Source organism: Chaetura pelagica, unplaced genomic scaffold (genome assembly GCF_000747805.2).
Source record: "Chaetura pelagica isolate M959 unplaced genomic scaffold, ChaPel_1.0 scaffold1048, whole genome shotgun sequence".
In the NCBI taxonomy this organism is placed as follows: Eukaryota; Metazoa; Chordata; class Aves; order Apodiformes; family Apodidae; genus Chaetura; species Chaetura pelagica.
In genome coordinates, this window is record NW_009954300.1 from 388,544 (window position 1) to 395,954 (window position 7,411).

Genomic DNA, 7,411 nt, shown 5'->3' on the forward strand with positions numbered 1-7,411 from the left:
GGTATGTAACTCAGTGATGGCTAAGGTTCAGCCAACAACTCAAACAGAAACAGTCAGAAAGCTTAGCACACAGTGATTGATTGTTTCAACAAAACATGAATTTTCATATGCACTCAAAGAGGAATTCTTGTTTTCCATAGGGCTGAAACTTTCCCTTACACTTTCTACAGATGAAACAAGTGTTTTGCATCCTCAGAGTTTGTTTTTTTTCACAAGACAGGGAGAGCAAATATGGCAGGCAGAACTGTATCTGTTGATCTATATTTTACCAGGTACATGGTTATGTTTTGTTGAAATTCAAGCTGTGTGTGTGTTCTACACAGCTGAGTGTTAATAGTGTCCTGTCCCTGCAGGCAGAGGTGACGTGTAGTCCTCAGAAGGCAAGGTTTTAAAAATTAAAAATAACCACATGTCCCCTTCTGGTTCATTAGGATGAGACTTCTCCTTCACAAGGGGGAGGGACTGATGCAGAAAACTGCAGGCTTTGATGTCTGCTCGAGTCTTGCAGCTGAGATGAAATGGAAAGTACTGTGCAGCAGGAGCAAGCAGCTGCTCTCACTTACCCTGGACACCCACAGAGGGCTGAGCAGCCTCTGCCTTTGAATTGATACCACATTCATGCTGGTAGCACTGAAATACTTGGTGTCTTATTTACTCATGAGAGCGGGGTTGGGTGTGGGGAAGAGACTGCTGACTGAATTACCAGCTTTATCTTGACTGCACAAGAATTGCCATTGCTATCAGGAGATCTCTCTGTATTGAGGAAACAAAGGGCCTGGAAGTCTGCCAGGTCTCTCTAGGTAAGGTATCCCTCACCTGGCAGCAGTCTCTCTCTCAGCTGTCAGTGCAGCATGCTCATCCTCTCATGCTGCATGAATTCTTCTGGTAGCAGGTTATAGCCACACAGCTCTAGCTGGTGAAACGAAGTATGATGTGTGGTGTGATGCTACAGAGAATAATTATGATCAGAAACCTATGGCAGGAAGGAAGACTGGATGGTGACAGTGAAGGAAAATGAAGCTGAGGGCTCAGTATGGGGTAGCAATGGGCAGCATTGTGGCAGAGAATAGAATCCCATCAGCATTAGGAGGTGTTCAAGGAACCAAGTAATCTGTGGTTTAAGGTGCTGTGACACGTGATCTGAGGATGAGGCTTGTGTGACAATGCTGAAGAATGTGTATACTGTGTGCTAACTCCCAGAAGAGTCCCTGCCATGGGGGCTTGTGTGGTGGTGGTGGTTGAGAGCTGTGCCACCAGCCCTGGAGGAAGTGCCATAGTAACTCAAGCTGAAGAGAGCTCAAACTCTAGAGGCCAGTGCACACAGTGCTGAATGGAGTCACTCTGGGATCTACATCCCTATGGCTCCTATCACCTTTGTGAGCAAACCCATTTCAAGCACAGGCTGGAGCCAGGACACTGAGATGCCAGCTGACAAGACAGCAGTGTTAGGAGATTATGTTGTGCTAGAGCTGAGCAGTGTTGTGACGTGTGGTGAATTCACCAGGGCTCTGTCTCTGTTTGCACAACTCCTATGGCTAGCAGCAGAATGTGTAGGTGTGTAGCTCTTGCTGAAGGCAAGAAAGAGAATGGTACTTTCTTGAACCCTGTGGGTTCACCTGCTAAGCATACAAGGTAGCTACAAACTTTTCATTTTCCCCTGTCCCCTAGAACTGAGCAGCCCATAAAGCTGGGGAACTTGGCCCTGCTGTGCTGCACCGTGCTGGTTTGGCTGCCTGCCCTGCTGCAAGCTCCTGGGGAGTTGGTAGGGTGTCTCGTTCTTGGAACTGTTTAAAGATAATCCCTGATGCTCTCAGAAATGCCTGACTCTCAAGCAAGTCAGGACTGCACATCAGGCATTCTGGATGATCTACTTTCATTCTTGTGTCAGTATTTAGGATGTGTTCCTTCCTAACAGATTTACTGTATAGCCTAAAGCAAAGTTATTGTCACAAAGTCAGACACCAGTTTTTGCTGCTTAGTCACCTTTAAATATTAACCTGAATTGTTAAACTATTCAAATGAATGCTACAGGGTAGGAGTGCAGTCCCTGCACACGCACACCCCACCCCTTAAATGCTAGTGAATGAGGCAGTTCCTTTCAAGGTTAAGATCAGGTGCCCATATGATAGCAATAGCTATTCAGAGTTGTATCTTAGAGCCTAACTCAAATAGGAAAGTCAGGTTTTTTTCTGGCATGTCAAGTGATCAAGGTGTGCTCTTAATAACACTGCCTTCCTACTGACACTTGGTATTTAGAGCAGGAAAGAGCAAATAAAAAAAAAAAATCTCGTTTGTGTTTTTGGAAGCTTTCTTCACACTTTTCACATGTAACTTCCAAAAACTTGCCTGTGCTCAGTACCACTCTTCTTGTCTGGATAGTTAATTTTCCATCTTGAGTCAGGAAGGCAACAGTATAGAGCTGGGTGGTACCAGCCTTAAAATCTGTGACCGTAAGAACAGAGTTGAAGGTTTGGCTCTTTGTTTTGGGGCAAGCACTCTAGGGACTAGAGAAGAATGTGCTAAGTCTGGCCTTATTTTTCTTGCATTCTTCCCTTGATGACACTTGGATTTAGAGCAGGAAAGAGCAAATAAAAAAAAAAATCTCGTTTGTGTTTTTGGAAGCTTTCTTCACACTTTTCACATGTAACTTCCAAAAACTTGCCTGTGCTCAGTACCACTCTTCTTGTCTGGATAGTTAATTTTCCATCTTGAGTCAGGAAGGCAACAGTATAGAGCTGGGTGGTACCAGCCTTAAAATCTGTGACCGTAAGAACAGAGTTGAAGGTTTGGCTCTTTGTTTTGGGGCAAGCACTCTAGGGACGCTTTCTTCACACTTTTCACATGTAACTTCCAAAAACTTGCCTGTGCTCAGTACCACTCTTCTTGTCTGGATAGTTAATTTTCCATCTTGAGTCAGGAAGGCAACAGTATAGAGCTGGGTGGTACCAGCCTTAAAATCTGTGACCGTAAGAACAGAGTTGAAGGTTTGGCTCTTTGTTTTGGGGCAAGCACTCTAGGGACTAGAGAAGAATGTGCTAAGTCTGGCCTTATTTTTCTTGCATTCTTCCCTTGACGATCAGCCTTAGCCAGATCCTTTTCTCTGCTATCCATGTCTTCAGTTATTGTTTAACTGTGGATCCTGCTTAGCTCACACAGAGGCTTCCCTCCCCCTTTTTGTTTTTTCCTCCTGAACCAAACCCATAGTACTCAGTAATGTTTCAAAGCATTTTTCTAGCTGATTCTAGGTAGATTCCCTCTTGTTCTGCTACAGCAGCACTAATTGTACGTAGTGGGGGTGTATTTGGGCAGCCAGGTCTCATAATCCATCTCCTGCTCAAGGAATCTGATTGCTGTTGCTGCCAGATAGGGCTGCAGGTACTTCTGCCCCATCAGCAATGGATGTTTTATATTTGGTATTAATTACATCCTGCCAATAGTTGTGCAATTCCTTGTCTATTCATAAAATGCACTCTCTTGGCTTCTGGCTTAATGTTAGTGCTGCCAGCTGCATTTTCTTTTTACATGTCTTCCCAGCAATTTTATTTAATACAGCCTCCTCAATGACTGCATACTGATCCTTTACTTGCAATCTGAGTAAAACCTGGTCTTTGCACAAGCTCTGATCAATTTGCCAATGCAATTTCAAATTTGGTTCAAAGCTTGAAGTAGTCTCAAAAAGGACCACACTTCAGTCCACAGCTGTTCTGGCTTTTTGTGGCCCAAGATCAGCAGTTATCTGTTTCCCTTGTGCCCTGGCTCACAGGCACCCCCCTGCTTTAGGATGGTAATCTATCCATTGTTACGCACTCTACACTTCTCAGCTCCTTTTTCTTTTTCCATTTATATATATCATCCCCTAAATCATCTTCCTCTGGTGACTTCCAATCTAATTCTCCCCCACTTTCTGCAGATACAGCAGCTATTTTTAATTTTTGCATCCTGATCTGCTTTTGCAAGCATCTAATTTTAGCTTCATGTTTAATATGATCAGGTTCCCTTGGAGCTCTCCTTTGCTCTAGGGTGAATGGCTGCACTGTGCATGTTAATCCTTCTACTGGATTCTGCTGTTTTCTGCTTCTGCAAGCTTTTCTCTCCCTTTTTTTGAATCAAAAATACTGCATTTCATTATTACTTTTTTGAACTACTAGACTGTACTCCTTTTCAAGTTTCTTAGCATTTTCTTTTAAAACATTCTTCAGTTACTCTCTGCTTTTACTGTGGTTTTATCAGCACAAAATGGTTCAGCTGCTTCCCACAACAGTCACAGTGATACAGGAATTGTATCCTCAAGTCTCACTTCATAACTAGAAAACATTCATTCTTTATCACCCCTGTTCCTGTGGGTTGAGATTATGCATCCCTTCTTCCATGAAGAGCTACCTGTAGCCTGGAACATCTTGGGGTGATTTTTTTGGTAGAGTCTTTTATATTCAGCTGAATCTGTTAATATTATTTGGGTGATGTTAGTGACTTGTCAAGGTTACTGCCTGCAGTGACATAGACCTTGGTATCCAGCAAAGAAATGAAAGACTGGGCAGGCTGTAAAGGACGCCTGTTGTCTGGCTAATTAAAAAACATTTATTTTTTGGCTATGCAATGACCTAGTCTGAACACAGCAAAAAGAGGCTATGATGCCTTCAGGCTGAACTTGGACTGTTCTTACACAAGGGCTTCATGGAGTATCTAGAGAGCCTTTCCTCAATGAAAGGGGCTAGTGTTGTCTTTGGCCTTATTACTGACATGTTGCTTTTCTAGCACTCCTGACACAAGCCATGTTTACATTATGGAAACAGCCTGCAATCCAACTGAGTGTTTACCTTTGGACTGGCCAGCAAAGAAGACATTCCTGATCAGAAGCAAAAGAAAAGAGAAAAGGATGCAAAAATGCTAATAATGGGTCTAAAGTGGAAAAAGAGAGATGCAGTTCTTCGAAGAAGATGAACTCAGGGTTATGAGAGGTTCCCAGTAGTCACTGTGGCACACAAGGCATTTTCGTAACAGCATACCAACAATGCCCCAGGCACAGCACCAGCATCCCTCCAGAGAGAAGTGATGCAGAAATGGGCATGGTACTGGTAGAGTCTCTTCCCAGAAGATGATGAATGAAGATAGACTTGGCAGTTACGGTTAGAGAAGAAAATTTTATGTGCCAGTACAGATGAAGGTGATTATTTTTAGCTCTAGTTTCCACAGAGACTGTGCATCAAAAGTAATGAGAAAGGACTGGCAGACACAGGAGACTGTGGAGTTTGCATTTTGCTCCATGAAGAGCACCTTGAGGATGAAGCTGGACCAAGAAATGAATTTGAGAAGAGAGAATGGAATGCATTGCTAAATAAAAAAAGCGTAAGGACCCATATTTCTCAGCTTGCCCAGAGGCCCTGGAAGCTTTTAAACAAGGAAACAATTTAATGTTTATATTTACTGATTAGTTGTTTTTACACGTTGGCCGATGTGTTTTCAACCTTGCTAGTAATAGAGCAGGACTACTGGGAACTTGGAAGATCTCTTCCTTCTTCAAGAGACTGTGAACTTACCCTCTTGTGTGCTGTGCAGTTACTTTCATGGATCTACAATAAATGCAATACTCAGCCTTCAGTCTGCAGTGAGTTTTCCCTGCCATGCATCAGTGCTGGTGCCCCATAATGGGCAGGACTGTGAAGGATCACTCCCTTCAGGATTAATCCCTTGGGGTACCATTCAGTTGCAACCACGACATGACCTGCAGCTAGCAAAGCTGAAAGGGCAGCAAATCTTCCATGCAAGAAGAGCCAGTAGAGTAACTGAACCAGAGTTCTAGTTGGAGGCACACTGGGTCTGGCTGCTGCTTTACTTTATGAAGTGGGTAAGTTCATGCTCTTTTACCTCAAGAAATAAAAAAAAGGTTTTTGTTCAGCGGTGGGGAAGGATCTCAGCAGCAGCATGTAAGAACACAGTATTTGTTCGCCTCTGGCTATGTGTGAGGAAATCCCTGGGACCATCCACCTTTGTCCTGACTTACCTGTCAGAACAGCACTGAAATATTGGCTTGAAGTGTCTGACACTTTAGTTCTTGGTTGATTATCTGAGCTGGCTCCCTCACATCAAGCACGACAGCAAAAGGATTGAAGGCAGTAAAGGAAGGAAAGAGTATAAGGTACCAACTGCAGCCATTCTGGTCCTATGCACTGGCTAGTTTGCAAGGTACACTAGCATGGGTTTGCTGTCAGCTGTCCCAAGGAGACAATCCACCCAGCATAGACAGCCAGGGAGTGACACACCAGTGCTCTGCTCACTTCCCCTTCCCTCTCATCCCCTCCAGAACCAGTGGGGTAAGTAGGAACTAAGAACACCTCCTGGCATCTGGCAGAGTAGCTAGGGAAATTCCTCAGGAGCTTGCTGTGTCACTGTTGGACACTGTCAGGACTCTGGTGTCTCTGGGCAGGCTCAGCAGTGCATGTGCATGTGGGAAGGCTTTGGGGGCAGTGATTGGCAGACCAAGGTCTCCAGCTTCTTCAGACACTTCCAGAGCTGGGTAGCAACTCAACAGATGAGGTTGCATATTTGGATTTGGTGCTTTTAATCTTTGATAGTAAGTGAGTGCTGCTGTGTCTGTGTGTAGAACAAAGCTTCTGATAGAAGGCCACTGGCAGCACCTGTAGTCTGCTTTGATCTTGGTGAACACAGTTGCTTTTCTGAAGTGCTGAACTGTGGGTTGTTTTCTGGTGTTTTGAAGGTGTCTGATCTTTAGATGCTTCTGCCACAGGTTGCACGATCTCATGTCAGGCTGTTCCAGACCAAGTCAGTTGATAGCCCTGCCTGCTGGCAGTCAAGGGGGAAAGCTCAGCTGCCTCTGTAGGTATTGGTGTGGAAACGCTGCTTGCAGTAAGTGGTCAGTTGTGGCCAGGCTGGATATTGCAGGGAGGAACGTTCAAGAAATTGTGTGGAAATTGGTTGGATCCGATTCCTGATTGCTTTGCTGTCTGTGGTTGTGCAGAGAGATGCCAGAGCACCCTTCCCCCTGCCTGCTGGCTGCATTCAGGATGCATGGATACAAAAGAGTGGTCCATGAGGTACAGGAGCATCCAGTGGTGTGTGTAAACCTCAAGGAAGGGCTCCGTTCAGTGCTGTCCGGGGAAAAGCAGAGGAAAAACAGGGAAGGTGGCACTTGATTGTTACAGAAATGACTCAGTGTGCTGTGCAAGAAGATTAACCCTGTAACAGGATCATCTGTTTCTGAATAATGACTACACTGGTGGGGCGTCTTACCACCTGGCTCTTCTCCCGTGTGGTTTGTTGCGTTGTTGTTTCGGTTTGTTTGTTTTCTCAGGTTTACTTGTTCTTTCTGCCTTTGCCCTCTTCCCGGCCCGCTCCCTCCTCCTCCTCCTCCCCGGGGGGGGGGGACGGGCAGCCCCGCATCCCCCTCCGCCCC